This window comes from Trichechus manatus, unplaced genomic scaffold (assembly GCF_000243295.1).
Source record: "Trichechus manatus latirostris isolate Lorelei unplaced genomic scaffold, TriManLat1.0 scaffold00061, whole genome shotgun sequence".
NCBI classification, from domain to species: domain Eukaryota; kingdom Metazoa; phylum Chordata; class Mammalia; order Sirenia; family Trichechidae; genus Trichechus; species Trichechus manatus.
Window position 1 is genome coordinate 5,849,394 of NW_004443997.1, and position 15,908 is coordinate 5,865,301.

A 15,908-nucleotide genomic window follows, 5' to 3' on the forward strand; every position below is an offset into this window, starting at 1 on the left:
ACACACACACACACACACACACACACACACACACACACACACACACACATGCGTCAGAATCGACTCAACGGCAGTGGGTTTGGTTTTTTTGGTTTTATGTATGTATGTGGGGTCCCTAGGTGGCACAGTTAAGCACTCAACTACTAGCTGAAAGGTTGGCAGTTCAAACCCACCCAGAGGCACTTCGGAAGACAGGCCTGGCTATCTTCTTCCAAAAGGCCACAGCTTGGAAAGCCCTATGGTGCAGTTCTGCTCTGCACACGTGTGGTCGCTATGAGTTAGAATCGACTTGGTGACGACCAGCAACAGCATATATACAGTAGAGCAGGGATTTGAACCCAGGTTCCAGATCTGGTTATAATCGTAATAAGGTGGTGAGTGCCTGGTGACTAACCCAGGGGATGAGCCATTGGGCCTGTTGAGAAATTGGTAGATTCCTTTGTGTTGCTATGAGAAAGGGATAGTTATCTTTAAAATTTCTGCCCTGGGGCTGTCCTCAGGAAGTGCCCTCTATGGCAAAGGGGGGGTCCAGTTCAAGTCTTGATGACTCTGCCTTCCCCGTGGCCCATCAGGCAAACAACCAGCTGTTGGCAATGATCAGTTGCTGCTGGAGTCTGGACATGTCTTCTTTCAGCTTCTCAGCAGTCCTGACCCTTTGGAAAACAGTGCCTCATTGTCCTTGGGGGTAGTGTTGCGGGGGGTGGGCAAGGGACTCGCCTGGGGCATTCCAGGCTATGGAGCCTCCCTGTTTCCATGGAAAATCTGGATTTGTGCTTGCCGGACTGTGGTGCCTCTGTGTGTTAGGCCAGGGTCAGGGCACCCAGCTGCTGGGTCTGAGGAAGAGGCAGCGTTCGCCTGTGAGCGATGGTACCCTCCTACTAGCTCTGTGACGGCGCCAAGTCTCCTGGGCTGTGAGCTAGTCAGGGCCAGGGCTGGGACTCCAACCCTGGCGTGTTTGCTTCTTCGGCAGGTGCTGTTTCCACTGGGCTGAGCTGTCTGCTGCCTGGGCAGCCACAGCTTGGTGTGGACAAGCTCAGGCCACTGGGGCCATAGCCCCATCGTTCTGAGTTCATCTTAGCATCCTGAGGTACATCTGAGGGTCCGTCTCAGTATTCCTTTTTCCCATCTTCCCCGGTGGTGGCTATGCATTGGCGAGGCTGGATGTGCCCTTGGCCGGAGGGGCCAATTGAAGGTCATTACTGCTGAGGTGCTGAGCAGCCTGCCTCCCCCATGTGGTCATTGTGCATGGAGTGTGCATGAGTGTTCATGGAGCTTCCCTTGGGTCTTACGTTGTTCTAAGGCCAGAGATGCTGAAGAATCTGCCTCCCAGCTTCACTCTTATTCACATTCCAGCCTTTCTTGGGTTGCCCTGCTCTGAGTGCCTTCATTTATAATAACAAACATCTGTAGAACACTTATTTTTCTTTTTACAGTGTTTATAGAATTCTTCCCTATAGTATTTTTTGAGCACTTACTATGTGCGGGGACTGTGCCAGGTTCTTGACATTCATCGTTTCATTGAATCCTCATGTCAGTCATATGAGGCAGGTTCTAGTATTATTATTATTACTACCCATTTTACAGATGAGGAAACTGAGGCACAGAGAGGATGAGCCCGCCTGCCCAAGTCCTACAACTAGCGCGTGGCAGGGCTGGGATTTGAATCCAGGTAGCCTCACTCTGGGAGTCCCTATGTGACACAAATGGTTAACGTGCTCAGCTGCCAACTGAAGGGTTGGAAGTTCGAGTCTACCCAGAGGCTCCTCAGAAGAAAGGCCTGGCAGTCTGCTTCTGCAAAATCAGCCATTGAAAACCGTATGGAACACAGTTCTGCTCTGACACACATGGGGTCACCATGAGTCAGAATCAACTCCACAATAGTGGACTGGCTGCCTCACTTCTGAGCCTGGGCTCATAACCTCTTCTTTATGCTTTGATTCATGATACTGAATCTGATCTGATTGCCTTTGTTTGGTTGTTTCATTTCTAGGATGCTAAAGATCTTTTCTGTCCCCTCCCCACACCTCTCGTTCTCTGTTCAATCTCCCACTTTTCCTGTTCTCCGTACTTCTTCCCTCTCTTTTGTTCTTTCTTGGGACTCCAGGCTCAGGATGGGACACAGGGTACTGTAGCAGTTGCTCTTCCCTCACTGGTCACCTCTGTAGTTACCTTTGTCCCTGGAGATGCAGTTTTATGTCATCAACTGCAGAGGAGAACCTGGGACAGGTCCTCCGAGGTCCCTCTCCCACCACTTCTGTCTGGGGATAAGAAGCCTCCCTACGCCCCTACCGTCACTCCAGCACATGTGTGTGCACACACACACACTGTCACCCACTGCTTGTCCTTGTCCAGGCATATGTACATTGCTGTTTGAAGTGATCCCATTTGCAGAGAAGGAAGTTTTTGAAAACTTTTAAGGTGGAGAATGGAGAATTAGGATGTCCTATGGGAGAGAAAGAAAAAAAAAGAAAAAGAATCAGGAAGCTGAGTTCTCTCAGAAACTTTGACTCAGTAACAGATTAAAATGGCATCCAGGGGTATCTCCTCACCTGGGACAGCCCAGGGCCTCCACAGCCTCACAGGGGCCACTTTGCTTTTCTCAGTTTGGGTCTTGTTGAGAGTCACATCTGTACTCAAGTATACTTTCCCATCCTGATTAGTCATCCAGCTAACTAACTGATTGCCTAACCAGTGGGGCTCTGGGCTGGCTCCTCCAGGGAAGCTTTGGATGCTGGACCCATGGCAGGCGAACGTGCGCTTGGCAAGAGCGACCACACTCTGGCCAGGCTCAGCAGAGCCGTGGTGACCATGTTTTCTCTTAGAAACTGCCTTTTCGTGTTTGCTTCTTATGTGATTGTGGTACTGTGGTTTTATGGGAGAATGCCGTTGTTCTTGGGTGTGTGCTAAAGTATTTAGGAGTGAAGTGTTACAATGCCTGCAACTTAGTCTTAAATGATATAGTAAAAAAAGGGAGATATATGTGTATAAAAAACCAAAACCCATTGCCGTTGAGTTGATTCCGATTCATGGCAACCCTGTAGGACAGAATAGAGCTGCCCTGCCCCATAGGGTTTCCAAGGAGCGACAGGTGGATTTGAACTGCTGACCTTTTTGTTAGCAGCCAAGTGCTTAATACTGTGTGTGTGTGTGTGTGTGTGTGTGTGTGTGTGTGTGTGTTTAAAAAAAACAAGAAGTCCTGGTTTCACAGTGGTTAATCACCCAACTGCTAACCAAAAGGTTGGTGGTTCAAATCCACCAGCCACTCTGTGGAAGACAGATGTGGCAGTCTGCTTCCGTAAAAATTATAACCTTGGAAACCCTAGGGGGCAGTTCTACTCTTCCCTGTAGGGTTGCTATGAGTTGGAATTGACTCGATGGTAATGGGTTTATATATATAACCAAACCTGTTGCTGTCGAATCGATTCCGATTCATGGCAACCCCACGTGTTACAGAGTAGAACTGCTCCATAGGATTTTCTTGGCTGTAATTTTTATGGAAACAGGTCACCAGGCCTTTGTTCCATGGTGCCTCTGGGTAGGTTCGAACTGCCAACCTTTGGGTTAGTAGTCAAGTGCAAACCGTTTGTGCCATCGGGGACATACATACACAAACAGAGTGCACAAACACGTGAGTGTGTGTGCCTGCAAAATGGCAAAACGTTAACAACTGTTAAATTTAAGTGGAAGGTATAGGAACGTTTATTCCATTAGTCTTTCGATTTTTCTGTATGTTTAGAAATTTTCAGGATAAAAAGTTGGAAACAATAAGAAAACCCTCTTTTCATAGTGGTATCAAGAATCATTCCCTCAGGGGTGCTAGGAGGCATCTGACCTGAGTGACCCCGGGCCTCCCATGGCTCTCTGCGAAGGTGGTGGAAAGACCGGATGAGCAGGCAGGAGCCGCAGGCCCTGGATAATCGTAACTGGCTGACTGTCGGCTGGGGATGGGGGCACACAGCCACCATGACCTGTGCAAAAAAAGACAGGCCCAGAGATAGCAAGCTTACACATGTTCGGAGGCAGCCTGGGCATTATTTTGGGTGTGGTGACATTAATTGCACCAGGGTCAGGGCCAGTGAGATTCTGAGCCTTGGTTGGAGTGAGGTAGGGAGTTTGGAAGGGATGGTCAGGGCTGGTGGGAGCAGAGGGCAGGGCCTCTGGGGCAGCTTGAGCCTGGGGGAGGGATGAGATGCCATTTGCTTCACATCATGAACCTCTTTATCTATGGCCAAAGGAGCATCATCAGCCTGTGGGCAGCGTGGGCTGGAGTGGCCTAGGCTCTTGCTTGCAGCTCAAGCTGGCTGTCCAGTTCTCCAGACTTCAGGCTTCCTCTCCTGGAATCCCCACTCCCTGGTTCCCACTGGTCTTGTTTATGCTGACTCAAAGCTGGGCCACTGGGCCCTCCCATCTGTGTTTGGGAATTAGCTGGATTCTGCACTATGGCCCCTTGGCTTGGAGGCAGAGGTGAGGGCCCTAGTGCCTTCTAGAAACGTCCTGGGCGGCCAGCAGGCCCTGGTAAGGGGAGTGCTTTACTCTAGGGTCCTCTTTGCGCCTCCCGTCAGGTCAGCAGGCAAGGACGCAGAGCTGGCCACCCGGTAGGATCATGCTTTCTTCCTGGTGAGGTCCCCCAAGTGGTATGTCACGGCCTCACCCTGCCTGTTTGAAAAGCAGCATGATGTGTTTTGAGGGAGGGGGAGAAGGGGGTGGTGCTGGAAGGAAGCTTTATGTAATTCTTGGCTGGGGCTCAGGTAATTGTTTTAATGAAATGGAATGCAGCTTATTCAGAGCTCAGCTTGGCAGAAACAGCCATGTTCTGTTCTGTTTTCTTGTTGGGGAGGGGGGCACACATTTCCAGCTGTTTGGAATCTAAGCACCCCGGGTGAGCTTGAGCAAGGTGGGTGGAAGCCTCTGGGGAGCTCTTAAGTTTAATTCAAGGAGCTGAAGGCTGCTTGAGTCCCATCTGGACATTAGTCTGTGTATCTTTGTGAACAAGCCGTGGAGCCTTTGGCCTCTTCCGACGACAGAAAAATGTTATGAAAGCAGGCTGTAAAATGGGGTTAACGCCTGCCTCCTGGGTCATCAGGGGAGGGAGCGGGTGCTGAGCACACAGCAGGGAGACCCAAAGTGGCTGTCTCTTTGTCAGTTTGCTTTCTACTCCACCCACCACATCACCTTCTTTCCACCTCAACTTTTGTAACTCCTAACCTCCACCCCCAGTCCCTAAGTGGTACAAATGATTAACATGCTTGGCTGTTAACAAAAAGAGTGAAGTTCGAGTCCACCCAGAGGTGCCTCGGAAGAAGGCCTGGCAGTCTAGTTCTGAAAAATCAGCCACTGAAAACCCTATGGAGCACAGTTCTACTCTGACCAACATGAGGTCGCCATGAGTCGAGGTCAACTCAACAGCAGCTGTTTTTTCCCCCCCACCCCCCAAGCAGAAAGGGATTTATTAAAGGATATTAGGTGTCTTACAAAATCACTGGGAGGGCTTAAGAGACATACTCAAGACTAAACTTCTAGGAATTGTACTCAAAATGTCTTTCTGTGCCCCTGGCAAGCCCTAAATGCCAAAATCTTGACTTTATTGCACTTGTAACTGTAGAAACTTGATCTTTCAGCCACCAAATGCTGGGGCAACTGGTTTTTTATTTTCCCATCAGTGTAGACATCTGTGGCCTAATGCTTTCCATCCACAGCCCCCTGCCCCCCACCTCCGTTTCCCTTTCCCTCTGGCTTCCTCTTTTTAGCTTTTTGCCCTCTGTAACTTCTTTACTTTGTTCCTTTTTCTGTTTTTAGCACAGTCTGGGCCCTTCTTCCATGTTTTTGCTCTTGCTGGGAGCTACATTCCACTCTAAAGAGGAATGAGCCATTACATACTCCTCGGCTGCCATGTTTTTCCCTCCCTTCCGTAAGCTCTACTCTGCAGAACCTCCCCGACTGACTTCCTTTCCCATTTCCTTCTCTGAGCCCTTCGTGTGCCTTTGTGTTTTTCCAAAGGCTTGTCCCTGGCCTCCCTGTTTTTCCTCTTTCTCAGAACCTAGGTCAGTTTATCTGCTTGTGTGACCTCTTTTATCACTGTGTGCTGGTGACTTCTAAATTTATATTTCCACCCCTGACGTGGATTCTATTGTCTAGGTTCTTCCGGTCTGCTCGCCAGCAAAGACCCAACTCATTTCCTTCTCACTCTCTCTCTTGGTGGCCCTATTGTCTGATTTCTCTGTTAGTGTCTCCTCTGTTCTCTTGGGCTGTATTAAATAATGGGCATTTGTGCAACACTTTCAGGTTTAGGAAGCATTTTCCTGTGCTTCATTATTTCTGATATGATTCTGACAGCAATCTTTCAAGGTAGGTGGTAGCTGTCCCCTTGTTACAGATGAGGAAGCTTAACTAAAATTCAGAGGAGTTAGGGGACACACCCAGTGTCACCATAGATAATGCTGTGATAACTTGAGCCTAGGTCTTCTGACATCACACCCATTTGGTTTTTGGTTCTTCATGCCGGAAACCTTAAGGCAGAAATGGCAAATCACAAGTCGAATTTGGCTTTCATGGTATTTAAAAATATTTAAAAATTTGCTGCCAACATTTAAAGTGTCAGGAGATTACACATAAAAATCCACATGTCCCATTTCTTTTGAAAAATCAGATTTGGCTACACTGACCCTCGTTCTTACACGGCACCACTGAGCTGAGCTGAACAAGCTATAGCACTGTCATTTGGCCCTCTCTGTTGTCTACATTATGGGGTCCCTGGGTGGTACAAAAGGAGCACTGGTGGCACAGTAGATAAGCGCTCGGCTGCTAACCGAAAGGTCGGTGGTTTGAACCCCCCAGCTGCTCTGTGGGAGAAAAATGTGACAGTCTGCTCCCATAAAGATTACAGCCTCAGAAACCTATGGAGCAGTTCTACCCTCTGCTACAGGGTCACTGTGAATAGGAATCGACTCGACAGCAATGGGTTTGGTTTTTTTGGGAGTGGTGCAAACAGTTAATGCGCTGGGCTGTAACCAAAAGGTTGGGATTCGAGTCCGCCCAGAGGCACCTTGGAAGAAAGACCTAGTGATCTGCTTCTGAAAAATCAGCCGTTGAAAACCCCATGGAGAACACAGTTCTGCTCTGACACACATGGGGTTGCCATGAGTTGGAATCGTCTTAATAATGGCAACTGGTTTGGTTTTTTTCTTGGTTGCCTACATTGGGTGTGGCTTCCTGCATACGTATTCTTATGTGGCCCTGCTATGGGGGTTAGGAGAAGTTCTAAGATTGCTGTTTTTCTGCACTTTTCGTATGACAAACACACAGTTGCCAAGTCTAAGAGTTTCTGGAGCTGCGCTTTCTGAGTTAGACTTGACTTCGGAGTACTCTGAGCATTTAGCTCCGCCTTGAGTCTGGATCATTGTCCAAGGTGCAGAAAATAGCCACCTTCCCCTCATCTCTCTGCCCACACCATCTACCTTTAAGATCTAAGCTGAAGCCACCTATTTGAGAAGGCTTTATTTTCCGGTTAAAACCAGCCAACCTCTGACTTAATTCTGGGCCTTGACCCTTTTACTTATATGTAACTTTACAGATGCGTGTAAATTGAGTTCTGTCTCCCCTTGTGCCCTGTAAGCCCCTTGAAGGCAGGGATCTTACCCGGCTCCCTGGTGTCTCTAACCAAGAAGTACTCCTCGATTCTCTGTGTGGTTACTTAATAAATAGTTGATGGTGGTTGATGAGTAAATGGGAATGAACTGCGAACACACACTATGATGCCGTACCTCCAGCAAACCACTTCCTCCACTGGAGAATCTGGGGGCGAAATCCCCAGTGTTCGGGCTGGCCAGGCAGCATAGTGCCACGGACAGAACGCAGACCACACCTGGGTCTGTATTGACTCTGCCACTTGCTGACTGTGTGACCTTGGCAAGTCACTCCATGCTCTGAGCCTCCGTCCCCTCATTCGTAAAACAGGTGCATTTCTGAAATACTTTAAAGTGCTCAAAATAAAGTGCTCAGTAGATGGTAACGATTGTCATGAGTTCTCGGAATAACCATACGCTGCACTGGGACTTGACGTTCTGTGTCACCTTCTCAGTACTGTTTAGACTTGCACTACACTGTGTCCCCTGGCTGCATTTCCTGTGGCCTTGGAAATGGACCTTTTAGTGCACAGGTGCCTGGTTGGTCATTCAGCTGGGCCTGAGGGAGAAATCTGACTTTGATTATGTCCCAAGAGAGTGTGATTTAGGACTGTTTGTGGTGCTGTGGGATGGAGAGCGTGGGGTTGAAATGGCCACACCCCAGTGCTTGTGGGGTTAAGTCGGGTTTTGGTTTTGTGACATTTTATTTCCCCTGGGCCTCTTTGGTGGCTTCAAGGAGGAAGCAGCCAGGGGAGGAGGTCATTCAGTGGGTTGATTTATGTTACTGGCTTATCTAACACTAACCTTTGAGAGCCAAAAAATCAGCCATTGAAAACCCTATGGAGTACAATTCTACTGTGACATACATGGGGTCGCCATAAGTCAGAGTCGACTCAATCGTAGTTTGTATGCTGTATGGCTCTGGCAGTGTCTCTCCTCTATTTAAAACCTCAGTGTCCCTCTGTCACCTGAGCGTAGTTTATAACGAAGTTTCTCCATCTGGGCACTGTTGACTTTGAGGCTCACAGCAGCAGTAGAAAAGGGGAGCTGTGGTTTTGTCAGAAGAATAGTCATAGCCATTAGACAGAGGCCGGGCAGGTGACTGGGCTGTCCTGCCACCTCTGTGCCCTTTGAGGGGCAGTTGATGAGTTGGGGCAGCCCTGGGCTTGTTCAGGGATTGAAGTGGCTCGGAGAGTCCTGGCCAGGCTTTCCTGCTGCCTCTGCTTCCAGGAACGTTCCTCTGTCTTAGCTGGAAATGGGAGTGTCCTCTGGCCCTCACTTGGCTTCCTCTGGACTTGCCATTTCCCCTCTTGTCTCTGAGCTGGGCTGGCCAGCAGAGGTGGCTTCTCATCACCGCTGAGCTTGGGCGTGCTGAGTGGGGCTGGCTGCTCCAGGGCAGGCGGATAGGGCAGCTGTGATGCTGTGAACACTGTGCTCACGCCTCGGAGACCCAGCTTGGCTGCCCTGCTGAACTCACTTGGTCACGTGCTGGCCATCTTGGAACGCCCGCCATCCCTAGGAGTGGATTTGCGGTTTCTCCACCCCTCCTTATTAGAGTCAGCTTAGCTGCGTCTTTGGGGTGAGTTAGCCATTGGGATGGCTGGGTAGCCTCTTTGCCTCCCGGTGTCACCATCTCAGATGGCCTCTTCCTCTGCCCTGTCCTGAATTTTCCAAGAATTCCTGACCCCTCCCTCTTGGGAAATCGACACTTGAAGGCTTTTTGCCTGGTCTGTTGGTCGGAGGCGGCCAAGCCAGAAACAAGCTAGGGAAGAAGAGGAGCATCACCTGGAGGCAGTAGTCATGACTTCCTGTGGTTACTTGTGGTCATCTACTTCTAAACATCCTGTTTACACCCCAAGAGCCTCAGGGACACTGATCTGGAAACAGCTGTTACATGCCTGACCGAGGGGCAGGGGCATGGGGCCAGGGATGTCACAGCCCATCTGCCCCGGAGAAGTCCCTCCTGGCTCGCTGGTCCCTGGCTATTGATGGCATTGCTGGTAGCATCTCCTTTCAGCCTCGCTGGCTTGGACCTCATGTCCAGACTCACATCCTGACCCTGCCTCATCTCTTCTGCTTCTACAGCCTACGAGACTGTCCCTCCGAATGGTCTGGTTGTGTATAATCAGGGAACACTCCCCTCTTTGTGGTTCTGGGCTGATTGAATTTCTTAGACTCCTCTGCTTCCAGGAAGGGAGGCTTGGGCGTCATCTCACACTGTGATTGGGTTTTCCAGCCATCACCTTCTTCAGTCAGAGCTGTTTGCTTTTTATCTGTTTCATATATTGGGCTTCTGTCTCAGACTGCAATTGCAAAGGAGGTCACACAGCTTTTTAAAAAATGAAAATGTAAAAACATTTGAAAACGACCTACCACATCCAGCCCTCTTGTTTTATAGATGGACACAGTGGGGAGAAAGGATTTGTCTGCATCACCTAAAACCCAGACAGTCCTGTGTTTTTTCCCCTTTCTAGCCTTTTTTTTGAGTATTGGGGGTTCTAGTTTTCCTCATTTCCAGAACTGCACGCCTGCCACAGTGTAGCCTCAAGTCCTCTTTTTTCTGGGGACTTTTCTCATGTCTGCTGCAAACAGTTTGCACTTGACTACTGACTTAAAGGTTGGCGGTTCAAACCCACTCAGCGGTGCCATGGAAGAAAGACCTGGTGATCTGCTTCCATAAAGATTACAGCCCAGAAGACACTATGGAGCAGTTCTCCTCTGTAACACGTGGGGTCGCCGTGAGTCGGAATTGACTGGAAGGCAACTGGCCTGGTTGTTTTGTTTGTTTTCCTCATGTCATTTTGTATCCAATATTGTTACTTAGTTTTGTAAAAGTTTTTATGTCAAACAAGATACATGTTTATTATAAAACCCAAAAAAAAAAAAAGTACAAAAGTGAAAGTTCCTTCTTCCTTTTCCTCACCAGGGGTAACTGCTGTTAATAGTTTGGTATATATCTTTCTGGAGCCCTGATGGCGCAGTGGTTAAGAGCTCAGCTGCTAACCAAAAGGTTGGCAATTCGAATTCACTAGCTACTTCTTGGAAACCTTATGGGGCAATTCTGCTGTGTTCTGTAAGGTCGCTATGAATTGGAATCAATTTGATGGCACCGGGGTTTGGTTATTTTTTTTTTTGATACATCTTTCCAAACCATTTTCTGTACGTTTATAAATTTAAAGCATACATATGCTTTATGTACCCTTCGTTTTTCAAAAAAATTATCTTCTGTATTGTCTTAAATGTCTATTAAAAGGACTAGATATAGTCTTCTTTTAATATGTATTTTTTAAAATTAATTATCAATGTTATACATGTTCATTGTAGAAAATTTGAGTACAGCAGAGACGTACAAAGAACTTAATGAAACCTTATAGAGAGAATCATCCAGAGATAAAAAACCAAAAAACCAACCTTGTTTCTGTCGGGTTGATTCCAGCTCTTAGCGACCTTATAGGGCAGAGTAGAACTGCCCCGTAGGTTTCCAAGGCTGTAGTCTTTACGGAAGCAGACTGCCATGTCTTCTTCCTGAGGAGCGGCTGGTGGGTTTGAACCGCTGGCCTTTCAGTTAGCAGCTGAGCACTTAACCATCGCGTCAGGGCTCACTCTCATCCAGAGATTACCACAATTAATATTCTAATGTATTTCTGTAAAATCTTTTCAATGTATATATATTTTCACAATTGAAATGATAATTACTAATATTAATATAAAATTTATTCAGTGTTAGACAGTGGTCTAAGTGCTTTGCTTGTATTACCTTAGTTTTTCTCTCCCAACAAGCCTTTGAAGTAGATATTCTTACAGGTAAGGACATTAAGGCACAGAGAGGTTAAGTGACCTGTCTAGGGTGAAGAGCTGGTAAGTGGCAGAGCTGGCACTGGAACCCAGGCATTGGCCCAGAGACTTCTTTAGACCGTTGTCCTTTTGGTTACACTATGCTCTGCTCTGAATCCCACTTGTCAATGAGGGAAGTGCCACTGAGGAGGAGGGAGGAGGGAGGAGGGAGGAGGGGGGAGAGGAGGAAAGGCCAGTGTGTGTGCATGTGTGTGTTTTGTGTATGTGAAAGTCATCTATGCATCATATATAGTGTGCTTGGGAGGTGCAGATGGATCGATGATCAACCAGATACATGGGGGAGGTGTGGTGAACACAGACCCCTCCCCAGATCTGTCACAGACAGGAACCGGTTGGAAGGCCTATGGGCCTTCCAGAAGGAAAGGAGCATTTCCTGACCCATGGACATGTCTATGTCCCCTCTGTTTCAGTGACCAAAGGCCTAGGGTCCCTTGTGTTTCTAGACTAAGCACTCTATTGGCCAGTGTCCTGTTGCTTTTCATCTTTCAGGTTGTTTGTTTATATCTTCTTCTGGCTCCCTTAGAAAGGCTTTTACTCAGTAATTAAGAGAGAGGAGTTGAAATCTCCAGCTACATTGTGGATTTGTCTCTCTTTCCTTTTAGTTCTGTCAATTTTTGCTTCATCTATTTTGAAGCTATGTTGTCGAATGTGTACACATTTAGGATTTTTATATCTTCATAATGAATTGACCTTTTTATCATTATGAAATGCCCCTCTTTACCCCTGGTAATATTCCTGTCTGAAAGTCTACCTTGTCTAATAGAGCCACTCCAGCTTTCTTTTCTTTTTTTAATTGTTGTGCTTTAGGTGAAAGTTTACAATTCAAGTTAGTCTCTCATACAAAAATTTATACATACATTGTTATGTGACCCTAGTTGCTCTCCCTATACTGTGACAGCACACTTCTTTCTGCCCTGGATTTCCTGTGTCCATTCAACCAGCTCCTGACCCTCTTTTCTCATCTCGTCTCTGGACAGGAGCTGCCCAGTTAGTCTCATGTATCTACTTGAGCTAAGAAGCATACTCTTCACAAGTATCATTTTATGTCCCATAGTCCAGTCTAATCTTTGTCTGAAGAGTTGGCCTCGGGAATGGTTTAAGTTCTGGGTTGACAGAGAGTCCAGGGGTCATGCTTTCTGGGGTTCCTCCAGTCTCAGACCATTAAATCTGGTCTTCTTACTAGAATTTGGGTTCTGCACCCCACTTTTCTCCTTATCTGTCAGAGACTCTCTGTTGTGTTCCCTGGCAGGGCAGTCACTGGTGGTCGCCAGGTACCATCTAGTTCTTCTCGTCTCAGGTTGATGAAGTCTCTGGTTTATGTGGCCCTTCCAGCTTTCTTGGTATTAGTGTTTGCATGATATATATTTCCACATTTTTTACTTTTAACTGTCTGTCTTTAAAGAGTATTTCTTGTAGATCACATATATTGAATCTTGTATTTTTACCCAGTTTGACAATCTCTGCCTTTTAGTTGGAGTGTTTCGACCTTTTATATTTAAAGTAATCATCAGTACAATTGGGTTTAAGTCTATCATCTTGCCATTTGTTTTCTATTTGTGCCACCTGTTCTTTATTCCTTTCTCTTCTGCCTTCTTTTGGATTAATTGAGTCTTTTTTAGAATTTCATTTTATCTCCACTCTTGGCTTATGTATCTTTACTTCATTGGTTTAATGTTTTCAGTGGTTGTGCTGCAGTTTGTAAGTTTACGTTATCACAAACTATCTTCAAATCACGCTATACCATTTCACACGTAGGGTAAGAACTTTACAACAGTATATTTGCATTTTCCCCTCCCCTCCTTTGTGCTATTATTGTCATAAATTGTACTTCTACGTATATTATAAAACCCACAATATGTTGTTAGTCTTTTATATTTACCCATAAATTTACTATTTCTAGCACTCTCTGTTGCTTCCTAAAAAGGGCCTCACAGTCTAAGGAGATCAACAAAAATGTTTGTAAAACATGATTTTTTCTTCCTCTCCATTTCAGTTTCACTTCCAAAACCTTGTTGTCTTTTGGTTGGTTTCCCCACCTTGTTTCCTTTCCCATGGAGCTCCCATCAGCATCGCTAATCTTCTGAGCATGCTTTGTGGTTCGTCTCATCTGTGGCAGCTCACAGTCACGATAATCAATGATGTTATCAGCCGCTTTGACTGCAGAACCCAGGGCTGGTGTTGCTAACACATTCCAGTGGTGCCCGGCTCAGAAGATCCTCACATTCCAGCTCCCTTCTCCTGCCTCCCCTGCTCCATGGGTAGAGGTGTGGCGGGATGGCAGACTCTGTGGCTGCCAGTCTCCCTGGTCCTTCTTGCCCTGTTGCTTGGTCATACTCCTCCTTGTCCTTCCCCAGCACCAAGCAAAAGTGTCACCCAGTCGCCAGGCCCTGTCTCTACCTGGCTACTTAGACTCCCTCCCAGCTGCCTCACCTCTATGAGCCCACCTCACTGTCATCCCCTCCTCCACTCACAGAGGAAACCAGACAGGCCACACAGCGTGTTTAAACCTAAGTGTTCACGAGGGGCTGTCTCTGGCCGGTCTTGTGAAGCTTTCTTTTGATTTTTTTTTTAAGAGTAGGAGTAGTGCCAGTTGGGAAGTCTGCTGCTGGTGGTGGTGGTGATAACTAAGTCACTAAATCACCCAAAACAAAACAAAACAAACCTCTTGCCGTCCAGTTGTTTCTGACTTGTGGCGACCCCATGTGTTTAAGAGTAGAACTGCTCCGTAGGGCTTCCTAGGCTGTGACCTTTGGGAAGCAGATCACCAGGCCTTTCTCCCAAGGCAGCTCTGGGTGTGGGTTCGAACCGCCAACCTTTGGTTAGTAGTCGAGCACTTAACCATTTGTGCCACCCAGAGAACCTCAGTAGATCACAGTAGATGGGAAATTCACTGGGAGGGCTTGGCCCATGTGGTCATGTGTTGTTCTCCACCATTGTGCCTTGCATATAGTGAGCTCTCAATACCTAGATACCAAGTGAAGGCTCAGCAGAGGAAGTGAAAAGTGGCAGAACAGGATGTCGCACTGAACTAAGGGGTAGGACAGAGCTCTGCAGAAATGGACTTGGTGGGGGTCATTTATTCATTTGTTCACTAGTCGTCCTTCGAGCACCTATTATGTGCTTGGCTCTACTTGATGCTGAGGAGATAAAGATGGAGAAAAACACACTACCTGCCCTCACTGGGCATTCATAGGCTGGTGGGAACATGACACTTAAGCAGACAATTCCTGATAGTTTGATATGTGCTCTGATAAGGAAAGTACACAGGAACTCAGAGGAGAGAGGACCTTGAACCCATTGTGGGGAGTGTGGTCAGCGAGGGCTTCCTGGAGGAAGTGGTACATTAAGCTGAATCTTTGTTGTGTGTTTATTTTAACTGGCTCTCCACATTTAGCAAAGTCCCAAACCTTGGTCTTTTATGTAGATCACATTTCGTAATAAGATGTAAGAATCTGTTACAGGAAGAGGCTCCCAGCATAAAAACAACATATTACTTTTTCTTTAGCGTTCTGTAGTTTTAAAGACACTTTTCCATCTATCTTGTGTAGTCTTTTACACTGATCCTGTTAGGTAGGCCAAAAAAAACCTACCTTCGAGTCGAGTCGATTCTGACTCATAGCAATCCTATAGGACAGAGTAGAACTGCCCCATAGGGTTTCCAAGGCTGTAATCTTTACAGATGCAGACTGCCACATCTTTCTCCCAAGGAGCAGCTGATGTTTCAGTTAGCAGCAGAGCATTTAACCATACTGTACCACCAGGGCTCCTGTTAGGTAGCCACGGTACATCTTTTTATCTCCATGCTGCAGAAAGGACACAGCTGTGAGGAGTCTCAAGGGATAAGAGAGGATTTAGCCAGGTAAAGAAGACGGGAGGGTGGTCTAGGCAGAGGGAACAACATGTCAAAGGCCTGGAGGGAAGAGGCCTGTGTGTATGTGTCTGTGTGTGTGTGCATGTGTGCACTAAGTTCGTGGACTATGATTTGGCACCCTGTGTCCTCCAGTAAGGTCCCTGTGTGGCACAAATGGTTTGCACTTGACAGTTAACCTGAAGGTTGCCAGTTCTAACCCACCCAGGGTCACTGCGGAAGAAGGGCCTGGCAAGCTGCTTCTGTAGAGATTACAGCCAAGAAAACCCTATGAAGCAGTTACTTCCAGTCTGTAACACATGGCGGCAGCGGGTTTAGTTTTTGGTTTTGGTCCTCCCAGTTGGATCTTACAAGCTAATCAAGCTCATCCCAAGCCACAAAGCTGAGGGTGGTCGCTGGCCAGGCCGAGCCTTGGCTTCCTCAATGGAATGATCTTTTGAGTGGGGCCTTGGTGCCAGGACTGAGGCAGGGTTGGCTGTGGGCTTCTGTTATCCTGCAGTCAGAGTTTGTGAAAACTCTTTCTGGGTTCACCTGAGGAAGAGGCAGAGGCCCTGGGCCAGTCC

General features: G+C 47.3%; 1 protein-coding gene across 1 annotated transcript in view; it reads left to right on the forward strand.

Annotated features, from left to right (window-relative positions):
• The window catches only part of PXN (paxillin), a 48,951-nt gene that overhangs the window by 4,000 nt on the left and 29,043 nt on the right, over window positions 1-15,908 (forward strand). The gene's annotated exons all lie outside the window — the stretch shown is intronic.